We start from the raw sequence: 15,889 nt of genomic DNA, 5'->3' as shown, positions 1-15,889 counted from the left end.
TTATCTGTTTGTTTGTTTTGCAAGGTATGAAGTGTGTACTGTTAACTATTTCTGTTTTGAGATGCTTACTGATCCATTTCTGTTGCAACAGCAATGATGATGTGAGAAACTCAGTCAGCTGGCACCATGATGATGTAAGAAACTCAGTCAGCTGGCAGCATATCCACAATGTTTTTTCTTTTCTTTACTTTTCTGTTGTAGGTAACACTCCTAATATGTTTAATTTGCCACAGAATACTCAGGGTCATAGTATTATTTAGCGAGTAGTATCATCTATTACTGGATGAACATTTCTGTTTCCACTTGTAGATTCATTACCATTTCCCCCCTCCACCCGAGCACTACTGCCAGTAAAGCAAGATGGCTCCTCATTAAAAAAGAGCTGACCTTCCCCTTGCTATACTCTTAAGATACTGCATCTAAAATCGTATTCCCCACCTTCTGCTAAATCCCATGAAAAAAAAAACTTCATTAAGCCTGGGTCACTGCTCACAAATTGCTACTTCCCTTAGTCCACAAGGCATGTTTTCTCTGTGCTTACTCCTGCTCTATGGAAATACCTACATTCCTTCCTCAGTGAAAACTCGGACATATCAAGCTTCAGAAAGACCATAAAACCCACCTTCAGCATCACGCCAAATGTTCATGCCTTCAAAAGGGATTCACATCACTTAACATTCCCAACTCTACTTTATTCTATATCTTTGCAACTTCACCACCTGCTTCCTTCAACCATCATCAGATGTAAATTAAATTTTACTTGAACTTGAGTGTTCTCTGAATTACTTGCACATAGTGCTACTTATTTGCATGTTTTACTGTTGTATATATTGTTTACAGGCAGTCCCCGGGTTAAGGACGAGATCCGTTTTTTAGTCTGTCCTTAAGTCAAATCTGTATGTAAGTTGGAACACGTACATATGGTTCTTATTAAATGTCACTTAGTCAAATGTTTGCCTCAGTCTAGTATTTACTTTTCTTTGCATATAAAACCCTTTAGAAACACTTCCAAACAACAACAAAAATCTTAAACATAATACTGTATACTGTAGCTATGCTTCCTATGAGCTATGCTTCCTTACTTCCTATCAACAAAGCTGGTTTAAGGCATCTTGTTATTAAATGCAGTGTTTATGAGGACTTTTTCACACACACACACACACACACACACACACACACACACACACACACACACACACACACACACACACCATACTTCTCAACTGTAGAGATTTTTGCAGAATGTCCAGATTTTGGCCTGGTCTGTTTTTCATGTACTTGTGGTTTTATGGCAAATTAGTGGTAAATCATTACATATGACAGAAAATAATGACAAACATTTGAGTTTCAGAATTCATACCCTTCAGAAAATTCATGCTAATGCAAAACATGTTAGTTTATCAACTTTCTAAGTTTGTAAGAGCAATATTTATTAAAATTGTCACTAGTTTTGGATATTTGTCCCACTTTTATTTATGGCTTTGTCCAGATTTCTTGCTCTAAGAGGTTTAGCGGTATAACACACACGCACACATACACACACACACACACACACACACACACACACACACACACACACACACACACACACACACACACACACTCTTAACCCTACTTTACCTATTCCATAACTAACCCCCTCCCATTATTCAACCACCCACCTCTTAACTGATGACAGAGGATCACTCGCTCCCTTTCACTCTTCACTCTCTCTCTCATGCACATTCTCTTCCTCATTCATATCTGCATTCACTCACACATCGCGCTCACTCTCCCGATCTGTCACACACAGTCTCTTCCTCATTCATACCTACATTCACTCACACAACACTCTCGCTCTTCCAATCTCTCATACACACAGTCACTTCTTCATTCATACCTGCATTCTCTCACACATCACTCTCACTCTCCCGGTCTCTCTCTCTCACACACACACCTACACACACACACACACACACACACACACACACACACACACACACACACACACACACACACACACACACACAGATTTGGTCAACTTTACCTGTTTTGATTTTTCTCACATTATTTCTGACATTACAGCAGGCCGTTCATATCTATGGGCTGTCTGCATGTCAGATGTCCATAACCCAGAGACTGCCTGTACTTATATTTTATTATTTTCTTTGTTCATGCCTTTGACATTGTTGTATACTTGAACACCACCTGCAAATGGTCATTTATGAGCACTGCACTACTCCAAGAAACAAATATAAATATAAATAAATAAATAGAACATTCAAATTATTATTGTATATATGCTTGTTAAAAGACTTTTAACCAATTACAATTTTATTGAGTTGACTGTTTTAGCTAAACCTAGTAGATCACAGAGGTCTTCCAGATTCTGGATGAATTATGACTACAGGTTATGTTCCAGATTATAATTTGTGAAACCTCTGCTAAATCAGAGAGCAGTAGCTACAGTGGTAGTGGGCAATGATCTGCAATTCTGCCATGGTATAATAGAGTACCTCAGCACCATGATATGAATGTCATGTGTGTATACTGCAAACTGCCATTCTTAGTATGTCTGTTCCACCACAGATAATACTCATGGTATTACTCAATATACATAACACCACTGCCTGAGGTCCAGTAAAAACACCACTTAATCTCACTTTGTTGTGAACATGTGGTCATAAACAATTATGACTGTGCCAATGGAAAATAGCTGAAGAAGTTAGACAAAAAGTTCCAAGAAATTGTATTCTTTCAACATATAAAAATCTTATTTGCATTGACATAGGGCAAGATGAACAGGATAGCTTCCCTGGACATAAGCTATTGGAGCCAAGCTCAGCACCATAGAAGAGGTGCCTGTCAGTTCCTGCAAGTCTGTGGACCAGTTGCTGTTGTTAGACAGCAAAGCGCAAGAGCAGTACTGGTAGTCCTTTAAGCAGCAGCAGCAGTTCGGATGATGTGTGCTTAAACAATTTTTGTTTAGTGTGTCTGCTATGAACTGTGGCTAGGTGCTAGTATATCTCCTTGATACAGTGAAATAACTATTATATAGCAACATTGTATCTGATAGCCTAGATAACTGCATTTTTCCCCTTTTTTTTGGAGGTGGTGGGGGGTATGAGTGTCAATATTGCCCAGGGTGCGTTTGACCTTGATACAATTCTGCCTATTAGACACCTTGAATCAAACACAAAAAGGATATATTAGAGAAAGACACTTTGTTCATTTCTGTATGTCTTTTATTTGTGCTATGCAGAAAGAATTAGTTAACTAGGTTAGAAGACTGAGACGGTATGCATAGCTGCCTGACCGTCCCTTGGTCTCTTGTGTAACAGTTGATAAACCATGGATGCAGCATCAGTGTGGATACCACTGTTACTGATTGCTGAGCAGCCTAATAACGCAGCTTACATTCAATACTATTGATCGCAGAGGTTGTAAGGTGCTTCCCAATGTGAAAGGGCGTTATACTGCAGCTAAATATTTGTATAATCTCAGAATCATCTTTTGTGTGTGTCGATATAAAGTACAGTACAACTCTTTTTTTTTTTTTTAATGAAGGCATGATTTGCCAGCTTTGTGATATATTTCATCACATAACTGACATGTATACTCATCACAGATGTGAATTTTATATACAAATTTCCTAAAATGTCTCTGCAAGTGCTTGCATTACTGTTTACTATGATCATCTGTATGGGCCACTTCATTTCTTAGAAGTGTTCCTGAAGAATAAAAGTTAAAAACCCATTGACTTGAAGGTAAAATTAGTATACATTACAAGGAAACCATTTATCTAACAATGTGTAAGAGCAAAACATTTTTTGTGAAAGATGGACATGCTGAAATAAGAATGTAACACTTCAGTGTAAGAACTACATTTATTTAGTTGCAGTTATAACTCATATATAAGTCAGTTTATAATGTATCTAGAAGGTGTGTGATTTATTCTAGCATGTGAAACAATGATGGAACATGTTGAAAGTTTAATATGAAATGAAAACAGAAGAAAAGATTGATAAGGTTGGAAGACATCCTTTGTGCTACACAGATTATTTGTTTAAGAGCAAATTATAACAGAAGCTGTCAAAATGTCTGTAATATTCAGGACATCGCAAAGAAGGGTATAATCATATGCAACAAGCATTTATCATTGTTACTGTTTCACATTGTGGTGTTGCACTACTAAACTGGGTGGTACAGAAGGAGCCTACAAAGGTGTTCAATAGAGCACTGGACCTGTGGTAAAAAGGTAAAAATGGAAGATAGAATTTTAATTGAGAGGGTTTGGCATAATGGTTCAGGGATTGATTCTGACTTCTGGCTATTCACTAGGCTTATACTAGTCTGCAGACTGATAGCCTAGTATTCACCTATAAAGCTAAATGCACTTTAAGGGGTGACTAGGTAGGCTTATCAACACTTTATTCCATTATGTAAAATAATATTGACTTGAATGTCAGATCTCATGCTGTGTTAGAGTTTAAAGATTTGTGCATATCAGTCTTATAACTGCAGTGGTGGGAACAGGAGGTGACTTCAAATACAAAATTGTATACATGCTGGATGGATTTGCATTCAGGGAAAATGAATAGAAATATTCCTTCTGCCCATGCTTAAGTTTTACTTTTACTTGCTATTTCAATTTATTTTACATGTTTGCATATATCAGTTGGTGGAATATTTACTGAGGAAATAGTACTTAGAAGCACCACAGATTGTTTCTCATGCCATACACTGTGGTAATTTGTATGAAAATTTATAGCCAAACGTAAGCAAGAATAATATGCCATTTTATTTTACTGCAGTTATCATTTGTGTATTTTAGGCTTTATAGCCAGTTGGAAATCTGACTTGTGTAGAAAAGATGTTACAACAGGGTGGCATTCAATATTTGAATTAATTGAACTGTTCTTATAGTCATTTATAGTTCCTTTGCCAGGGAGTTTATTTTTAAAAGTTTAATGTCACAGTGAGTTTCCTGACATTGTATTGTATTATGCAAGTCAATGATGCAGTTTTCTGGAATTTTACCCATTTTCTCCTTTGTGGTGTGACTATGATGTTAGTAAATATAAGTCAGAGGCATGTGGGGAACATTGATAACACACATGATGGTGTGGGGGGTGGCTTGCTCTCCTGCAAAACATATTTTTCTATTGTTTTATATGTGTTTTGACTAACCATTTTGACTTCTATTTTTCAATAAATTGTGAGTTGAAAAAAATATGGTAGAATTATTTATTTTTATGATTTTATTTGCAGTTTGTTTGCCAGGATAGTCCATTGGGCCACAAGGAGACCATTTTTAATGGAGTCCTGGGGAGAAAAGCTCCAGAAAAGTACAAATATATAGTACACATTGCATATATACATTACAGATTATCTCATAGGAACACAAAGTAAATATGATAAGAAACGGTTAACAATGGTAGAATTCATCAGTATAGTTCATTCTTCTTCTTCTTCTTTCGGCTTTTCCCTGTTAGGGGTCGCCACAGCAGATCACCTGTCCGCTCATGATTGGCAGTGGAGTTTTACAGTGTCGAGTTGCCAGCTCGGCGCCCAACCTTCCACAGGAGGCACACACACACATGCACACTCACGCCTAGGGCCAATTTAGAGTGTTCAATCCACCTACAGCATGTCTTTGGGTTGTGGGAGGAAACCGGAGCACCCAGAGGAAACCCAAGAGGACATGCAGACTCCACACATAAAGCACCCCAGCCGAGGATTGAACCAGAGAACCTCTTGCTATGAGGCAACAACGCTAACCGCTGCACCACTGTGGCCACCCGATCATCAGTATAGTTCATTAAACAGCAATAAAAAACATTTTTTTTTTTTTACAAAAGTAGCAGCATAGGGTAACTCTTAAGTAGTTGGTCAAATAATTCAATAGAGCTGTGGAACTATAGGAGGCAGTGATGGTGTATTTAGCTCTAGAAGAGTAGGAAGTGGTATTAGAAGGATTAGGTAGGATGGGAACAGGAGCACTTCCATTGTGAAGTTAGGCGTGAGTGCAGCATGAGGAGAGACTGCTGGTGATGCGGATAGGAGATGGTAGAGAATTCCAGAGGCATGCAAGAGAGAGAAGGACATTAGGTGATTCCCAACTGGACGTGTGGGTTTGTGCAATTTAATTAGTTTTTGGGAATTAGATCTTAGAAGTCACTCTGGTTCATGCATTTCAAAGATAGTGGCTAGGGAGGGACAAAAAGAAGGGTTGTAAATGAGTTGGGTATGTGAGGAGGTTAGGTAGCTCAAGCCAGTTTAGTTGGTGAAGAGAATTACAATGGTGAGAAATGGCTCTGTGACTTGTCGCAAATTTGAATATCTTGTTATAGCAAGAGGAGTGTTTTGTTTTGAGGGAGGATTGCAGGTTGGTGAGGATAGATGCACCATATAGGAGGGATGGGATGAGATACATATTGGCTAGTATGAGCCTAGTGGAAGGAGAGATATAACGATTATGGCGGTATAGCATACCAAGGTTTTTGTGTTTTTTTTTTTATATTTACTTGTAAATGTTTGTCGAATTTTAGTTGATCATCTATAAGTACTCCTAGTAGTTTAGTGTCAGAGACTATTTATAGGGGAGTATTGTTTTTGCTGGTGATTATGAATAAGTGTTTATCTAGGGAGGAGGTTTTTTTAGGCAGTGAATAACATAAGTTTAGTTTTGCTTGCATTAAGAGACAGATGGTTGTCTAGAATGGGTAGTGAGTAAATCAAACAAATATATTCAGTTACTAATTCTCTTACTTGCTGTCTTAAGAGGAGCTAATATGTAAAACAAAAAACTACAATAAGAAAGCTGTATAAATTACTTATTTATTTATTTATTTGTCTTTGTTTACCAGGAAAGTCTGACTGGGTAATATCCCTTTTCAGCAGAGGCCTGGGGAGAAAAGCTCCATTTGCTTACATTGCATTATATTAAGTTCCATTTAAACACAGAGTAGTTACATTTCTATTTACATTTATATACAAACAATAGCTACATTTACACATTCTAAGATTTTACAGAGGTGTAAGTTGCTAACGAGAAATCCCACCTGCAATTTAGTGAATTGTAGATAATTAATAATATCAGAAAAGCAATTATAATTGAACAATTAATAACAAGATAAATATAAGGACTATCTAAAATGTCCTGATATATTTATACTAAGCTCAATGTAGCTGTTTAGGTAAGGGTATTAAGCCAAATATACATTCATGTTTACAGTATCAGTGTTATTTTGGATATGATTACACAGTATAGTAGTATAAAGTAGAGTAGCTAGCTTGTTCTATGAGTTATTGATGATGAACAAAATATTTTTAGCACAGTATTAGTCGGCATTGGCTACAGTCATGTCAGTCCATAAGTCTAATGTCAGTTGATCCCCTTATCTTATATGACTACAGCCTTGTGGGTAACTCCAGACATTGTTTTAATAGGGATGGAAAGAAAGGCCATGATAACACCTTTTTATAGGGCTGGTTCTTCTTGATAAATAATTATTTTGTTATTCCTATGCCCACTTGCAGTTATATTTGGAAATAACACTAAGGAAACTACTGCACATCTGAATATATAATTTTGTAGATAGTTACTTATGGATGAGAATTAAGCATCTCTTGTTTATGGAGGTTTCACTTACAGCACTGGCAGACACATTGTGCATAAAGATCTTTTCACTACTGTGGCTGAGTAGTCTTTACCCATTATTATAAAATGAATGGTGTGTAGGACAAATGCCCAGTAGACTGGCCATTCCATGAGCACAATGAGGACCATCATGAGGCATTCTCGATTTCAGAAGGTGCTGGGAAGTTCCTAAGTTATGTAAATTTTGTGGGAAAGGGCTCAAGACGTGAATGTTACACGTTTATCAGTAAAATGCAACATTACATGAAATACCGACTTACACATGCATTACAAGTATGATATGATTTATTATAAAGCACAACTGACAGAAAAATTTATAATCAACTCATACTTGTCAGGAGAAGTAAGTAATGGATATAGCCCAGGTAACAGTCAGTACCACAAGAAAATGTATATTCTTGAGCAGAAAACAAAAAAGTAATATAAACATAAAATAAAACTGCTGCTCAAGACCAAAACCATGCAGTCAAAATGCAATGAACCTCTTTGGACAATGGACGTATAAAAATAATAAGCAGCAAAGTACAGGTCTCTTCAGACCAAAGGAATATAAATATTCACCACAGTCACATACGCGGTGACAAACAGCATACAGCAAGTCTCTTCAGACCAAAGGTATATGACTGTGGTGAATATTTATATACCTTGGGTCTGAAGAGACCTGTACTTTGCTGCTTATTATTTTTATACATCTATTGTCCAAAGAGATTCATTGCATTTTGACTGCATGGTTTTGATCTTGAGCAGCAGTTTTATTTTATGTTTATAAGTAATGGATATTTATATTGTTCTGATGGAAGTAACAGTTCTACTACCTGTACCATAATTCATTTTTTTAATTTATATTTATTTGTTAACCAGGGTAGAACACTGATTTGAATGGAACTTTTTCAAGTTCAGCTCTGTAAGAACATGTAAGGTAAAACAATGGATACAGTGAGGGTTATTTACATATTTTACATAATAAATATATTCATTGTAGTAGTTTAAGATGGGAAGGAAAACAAAAATTGCACATTTTTTTCTGGGGTGGATAGAAAGTTAAAAGGAGAAACAGATAAGTTCTACTTGGAAAAGAACAGTGAAGTTAAGCAATATGGGGTGATAGTTAAACCTTAAATCAGAAATAAGAGAGGTGGGGAGAATAGGTTTTAGTGTATAACATCTATAAATAATGACAAAATGTTGACATATAGACTATTTGTTAAAACATAAAAGTTCACAGTGTACAAAGGGATTAGGCAGTGGTTCTCATATAGTAGAAAAAAGTAGTAAGCATTTGTATTTGGAAGTCTCCCATTTTATATGATGCTGCCCCCATTAAAACGTACTCTGTTTCTTTAAATAGGTGTTTCTTAAGGATTTGAAGAAGTGGATGACAGCTTCCTGCTACTTCCTTAAATAGGTATTTTAAGATATTTGTGTAATTCAGTGAAACTGGTAATAATTTTGAGCTTTGTTAGTAATGCTTCCTAAATGTGGATACCTAATACAGAAAAACTATAATCTGCCAAATGAAGTTTAGAACAGATAAATTGTCACGGGACATCTTTAATGGAGGAGGGAGCTGGGAATTAAGGGAAAGAAGCAGGTAGGTTTAGTAGTTGAGAGTTTTGAAGGAAGTAGGCATGAAAGAGCTAAGCAGGTTGGAGGTTAAGGCAGGAAGTGAGGTAAGGCGGGGGTTAGTTCTTGAAGGCTTTTGAGGTGGGATTTCGTTGTTGGGAGTCACATTTGCTGTGATCTTGTTGTGAAGCAGGATCATGTTCCAGATGACCTGAGGTGGGGGTAAGGTAGGCCTTGGGTAGTTATAAAGCCGTTACAGTATCGAGTGGAATCATCATGACAGAGATACAGGGTTTGAAGCAGAGATGGGCGAGCATCGTGGCCCAGACGGAAGATGCGGAATGAGGAAGTGGCTACCAGCATGCAGGGTCCTAAGACTCAGAAGAGATGACAGACGGGGAACAGTACACAAGCAACCAGAGCCAAGTGAGCAGGTTAGATGCTGACAATGGAGGAGAGGACAATGAAGGTTGCAGCACCGGTGGCATCACCGTCGACCCTGTCAGGTAATGGCTTATTAGTCTCTGTGGGGAGGGAAGCTGAGGGACAGGTAGCAGGGAGTGAGTGCCAGGGGTTGAGTATGGGGCTGTAAGGCAGGGTTCATGGACTGCCCAGGGTCTCGCAAGATGTTAGTGTGGGCAGGACCGGTGGTGCTGGGTTGAAGACATTGGGGGGTCATGACTTGTGCTTTGATAGTTCTCTTTCATTGCTAGGGAAAGACAAGGACCCTTGTTTAGATGATGATGGGTCAGACTTTGGGGCACATCCAGAGGATTGGTTGACAATGCAGGCTTTAGAGCAGGAGGGTGCAGCAATCCTTTTAACTCCCCAGATCTTGCTTGTGGTGAAGGAAAAGATTTGGAAGTGAGAATATGTAGATATTTTTGAATTAATTGATGCGGCTGGGATGCAGCGCTTGATGGAAGCTGAGATGGTGAACGGGAAAGATGTCTAGGCAGCATTGTCGGCATTAGATCACAGGCGTGTGGGTAAGTTTTGGCAGAAGACATGGGAAAATTGGGTTTTCGGTTTTATATATTATATGGCAGTGTGGTTGGAAAGGGATAATTCTTTGGCCCTTCTGTTCCTGACCTATTTTCTGACTATACAAGAGACACAAAGCATACAGCCATGTAATCCATGGCTATGGTATAATCAGAAGTTCCACAAAAGGAAGGCAGTTGACAAATCCATGTGCAGGGAAGTTAGACACCCTGATATCTGGTTGTCCACTATGATGGACAGCTTTGGTTTGGGAAATAGAGTGGGTAAACCAGCAGAAGGGGCTGTTAGAGTATGTTGGGCTTTTAATGCAGGCAGATGTCCCTGGACAGGTTGCAGATTCTTCTATGCTTGTTCACAGTGTATGGGCACACATTCAGAGATGAAATGCGGTAGGGGTGAAAGTCAGTTTGGGGGTCAGGTGCTGTCCTTTCTGGGTCAGAGAGGATGGAGTTGGCCTCCCAAGGGACTGCAAGGGGTGCAGGGCAGGGCCAATTTTTGTGGCTAAAGGGAGGGTCTTTTTGGGGAACTAGGGGGTGCCCAGGGGACCCATTTACCTATTAAAGTCCAGGTCCTGCAGGAGCTGCTGGCACAGTATCCACTGCTGTCAGTGGCTGAGGAATTGGTTGAGGGTTTATTTGAGGGGATTTTCGATCAAGATTAGTTTAGTGGGTAATGGTAAGGTGGGAAAAAATTGAAGTCAGAGGGAGTGAGGATGTGCTGGGAGCTTTGATTGAGAAGGAGTGCCAGTTGAGTAGGTTGTTGGGTCCCTTTGATAGACCACCATTTACTCAATTTAAAGTGTCACCTTTGGGTCTGGTTCCCAAGAAGAGACAGGGTGAGTTTCATATAATACGTCATTTATCTTACCCGGGAGGCAATTCTGTTAATAATTTCATCCTTGGGGAGGCGTTTAGAGTGACATATGTGTCCTTGGACAATGCGGTCCGCATCATTAGAAGTTTTGATGACCCTTGGCTGGTAAAGGTGGACATTGAGTCAGCGTTTCGTCTGTTGCCAGTTCAAGAGGAGGATTGGCCATTATTGGGCATGGTAGTGGGGGATAGTTTTTATTTTGACACAACTATGCCAATGGGATGTGCAGTGACTTGTTCCACTTTTGAAAAGTTTAGTATGGCCTTACACTGGATATGGCAACAGAGGGTGAAAGGGCAGAGAGCAGTACATTACCTAGATCACTTCTTGCTAGTGGGTGAAGGGAAAGAGGGGACACTGGTAGTGATGCGTGAGTTTGTGGGGATGTGCGAGGAGTTGGGAGTGCCATTGGCTAAACATAATCTGGAGGGCCCAGAGAAGGTGCTAGATTTCCTGGGATTGAATGTGGATGTGTGTCTAGGTTTATTTCATTTGCCAGGAGAAAAGGTGGTTCGACTACAGGAGAAAATAATATGGATGAGGTCCAAGAGAAAGGTTCGGGTGAGAGATGTCATGGAGTTGTTGGGGTTGTTGAATTTTGCTTGCAGGGTAGTGCATCCTGGACATATGTTTTGTAGGTTGGTGGCTTTCCTTTTGAAAGGAGATAAAAGTAAGCAGCACAGGGTAAGGGTTAGCAAGTTAGTATGGAAGGACTTAGCTTTGTGGTTACAGTTTTTACAGCGGTTTAACAAGATCATGTTCTGGCAGACAGATTATGTAGGTCAAAAGGATTTACAGTTGTGTACAGATGCAGCTGGGGGTTTGGGCATGGGAATGTTTTTTGAGGGGCAATGATTTTCAGTGCCATGGCCTCCTCCCTGGCCTGAAGAATGGAAGCATGATGTTGCCTTCCTGGAGCTTATGCCTATTTGGGCTGCACAGTGATTTGGCAGGATCATTTGAGGGATAGGAGGGTAGTGTTTAATTCACACAATATTGCTGTGGTGAGAGTGTTGCAAGTTAAGATGGCTAAATCTGCACAATTGCTGTTGGTTCTTCGTAAGCTAGTGTTGCAGAGTTTGTTGATTAATTTTTCTTTTACAGGGGTACATGTGCCAGGGGTGAAGAATGAGATAGCTGACAGCCTGTCTCATTTTCAGTTTTTCAGGTGGCTCCAACAACAGCAAGGGACCCCATGGGTGGCACCAAGTGAAATTTGGCAGACTGAGCAGCAGTGATCAGTGGGTTGGTGCAGCAGTCATGGGTGGTATCCACCAGGAAAGCATACGATAGGGCATTGCATGACTTTGATAGTTTTGTGAGGCAATTACTGGAAGAGGAATGTGTGTGGTCAGAAGATTTATTGTTGTGTTATTTAGCAATGCTGTGGGTACAGGGCAAGGCAGTAAGATTGGCGAGAGTAGTTTTGGCAGCAATTGGTGTGTTTGCATGGTCTGACAAATTAGAGGATTGGACTAAGTCCTGGATAGCTGGGCGCAAGTTGAAAGGTTCGGGTAGAGAGAATGGCCCATCTAGGGTAGGAGATGGTCATTGACTACAGGAATTTTAAAAATGTTGTTATAGGGTTTAAGCAGAGTATGCAGAAGCTCAGACGAATATATGATGTGGGGTATGTTGAGTGTATGGTTGCACTGTGGAGCTTTTTGCGTGTCAGAGTTACTGGGGTCCTTGGTTTGGGATGATGTTCTGACAGGCTGAGGTCATGAAAGGGACATCTATAGTTTTGGGGGAAGTTAGGTCAGAATGGATGTGTTCAGTAGTGTGGGGAAGGAGACTGTGTGCGGCTAGAGGGGGTAGGGCACATGAATTAGTTTTTACATCAGTAGGTGGTAGGGCATTAATGGGGGAGCAGTTGAATTAAGTCATGAGAAGGGCTATTTTCAGTGTGGGCTTAGAGGGAGACAAATTTTCTACTCTTTCAGGATGGGTAGGGCATCTGATCTAGTGAACGGAGGCACATCGACTGAAGTCATTAAGAGGGTGGGGAAGTAGTCTTCTAAGGCATTTTTGACTTATATTAAATAAGGATTGGTATGTTTATTTTGTTGTTAATTTTTTTTGTTTTTAGGGAAAAGGATTATCATTTTAGGACATTCTTTCATAAATTGGGCAGCTAGGCAGACTGCGGTTAGGATCAATGGCATGGATTTGCACTTGCAGGTTTTCGGATGGAAGGTTACCTGGCATGGTATTAAAGGTTTGCGGATACTTCATTTATTTATGATGCTTCAGAGCCAGTGGGGGGGTTGCCTCAAATTTTGTTGATTCACCTATTGGGGAATGATTTGGGCATGATACCGAAGAGGCAGCTAGTTTATCATATTTGTGAAGATTTTTTAGCCTTAAGAAAGCTTTATCCATTAGTGTGTCTAGTTTGGTCGGAGATTATTCCTAGGTTATTTTGGAGGGATGAAAGAAGCTTTCTGCAGTTGAGAGGGCTTATAGGTATGCGAACGTTATGCTGGCAGAACAGTTGGAGGGGATGGGGGTGCATACTATCTGGCACAGTGAGTTTGATGATAGGGATCCCATGTAGTACAGGGCAGATGGGGTTCACCTTAGTGAATTTGGACTTGATTTTATTAATTTGAATTTTGGGTTGTTTTTGGAGAGACTGGTTAATGAGGGTAAAGTGTGCAGGGGACAGCCCATAAGGCTGGTGGTTGGAGAATGGGGATAGGCTTGCCCCTCTTCTGTTCCCCCTCTGGCAGATAATTGGTGGAAGGAGTTTGAGGTGGTGGAAGATTGTGGTGGAGGTATTTTGGACTTGATGGTTTTGGATTGGTGAAGAGATGTTGAAGGTGAGCGGTGGATTGCTGCCTTGGAAGTGTGAGGATAAGCGAGCAAATGAGGGACACTGCTTATTCCAAGGGTGGTGAAGTTGTGTTGTATTAAATAAAGTTTCATGCATTTATCATTTATTATGTTAACAATAAAGGTCATCAAATGTCTTTTGCTGTTTGAGTGGTTTATTAAAGTGGAAAGTGACAAATGAAGTTTGGAAGAGACAAAGTTGTCACAGGACATCTTTAATGCAGCGGGGAGCTGGGAATTTGGAAGAAGCAAGTAAGGTTAGTAGTTAAGAGAGTTTTGAAGGGATTAGGCATGAAAGGGGTAAGCAGGTTGGAGGCTAAGGGAGGAAGTGAGGTAAGGAGGGGGTGGGTCTTGAAGGCTTTTGAGGTAGGGTTTGGTTGTTGGGAGTGACATTTGGTGTGATCTTGTTGCCCTCCCAGCCTGTTTCATTTAGGTATTGCATTTTGGGCAGAGAAGAGGGACAGGCTTGCCCCTCTTCGATTTCCCCTCTGGCAGATAATTGGTTGAAGGAGTTTGAGGTGGCAAAAGATTGTTGGTGGAGGTGTTTTGGACTTGGTGCTTTTGGATTGTTGAAGAGATGTTGAAGGTGAGTGGTGGAACACTGCATTGTAAGTGTGAGGATAAGTGAGCAAATGGGGGACGCTGCTTATTCCAAGGGTGAATGGTTATGCTGCCCTTATGGATAGTTATTTTATGTTTTCTCTTCCAAGGAATTGAAGTTATGTTGTGTTTAATAAAGTTTCCTGCATTTATTATCTATTATCTTAACAATAAAGGTCGTCAAAGGTCTTTTGGGTTTTGAGTGGTTTATTAAAGTGGAACGTGACAGTTGTAGTCTGTTTTTGAAGGGTTTGTAAAGAGAGAATAAAGGTAGAGGGGGTCTAATGTTCTAGGTGGTTGTCCACTTTATTAGCTTGCTGGCAAAGAAAGATAAATTATTAAGGTTTATTAATTTGTTGGTCAGTGATACCGCCAGTGATGTATACCCGTGTTTTCTGAGTAGCGACTTTAACCATAACTGACCAGTGGGGTTCTCCTGGTGGGGCAGAAATGAAAAATATAGCTGACAATGGAGCTGGATTGCAGAGATGATAGGTTTGTTTTGGATGCTGTTGCAGTAATGAGAAGTCTGTATTAAAGCTGGGTTCAGAACATACAAATGCCTAAAACCATTCTTTCTGCAGGGGAGAGGAAATTAAACATTTGTTTTCCCAAAGCAGTAATTTGCTTTTTTTTTTCTTTAGTTGTTTTGACATGACATTGGAAGTTGAGAGTTTGGTCTAACCAGTCACCTAGATATCTAAAATATGGGGCCATTGCAGTTGGTTGCTGGTTATTGCACAGCATACTCCAGTGTTGTGGTTTCAAGGGTAGCCTTTCCTTTGTACAAAAATAGATCATTGTGGCTTTTTTTTGGTCTTTAGTATGAGTTTAGTTTTGTAATTACCAGCTAAAGAGTTGCGATGAATCTTTCTCCATCTCACTTTTGGTACTGGAGTGTGAACATTTAGCTCTGTGTATTACCATGCCATCTGCATATGGAGTAATTGATTTATTTAGAAGATCTAAAGAAATTTATTAATAAATATAAAGAACAGTAATAGAGATAAAACTGATTCTTCCAGAATGCCTTCAGAAAGATGAGACATAGGAGATTCAGTGGATACTATTTGTATTTTAAAATACTTCTGTTTTAAAAGTCATTAAATCATGGTTGGACCTGTGAGTGTACTCCTGCTCTGACTAAAGTGTCAAGCACAAAAGGGGGATAAAGTAGATGAGAAGTTTTGTTGGCTCTTATCTATATTTTGAATCATATTATGGGTTAGGGAAGAAAAAGCTCTCACAATATTCTTTCTAGACTAAGATCCACGTGAATTATAGGCTAGGACATTATATTTTAGTATGCTTAGTTAACTGAACCAACAGTGTTTTTTTCAAATATCTTTTCTAAAGTAATAGAATGGATAT

This window comes from Protopterus annectens, chromosome 3.part1 (assembly GCF_019279795.1).
Source record: "Protopterus annectens isolate FY-2018-M chromosome 3.part1, PAN1.0, whole genome shotgun sequence".
In the NCBI taxonomy this organism is placed as follows: domain Eukaryota; kingdom Metazoa; phylum Chordata; order Ceratodontiformes; family Protopteridae; genus Protopterus; species Protopterus annectens.
The sequence above is the reverse complement of the archived record's forward strand: the minus strand, read 5'-3'. Positions refer to the sequence as shown.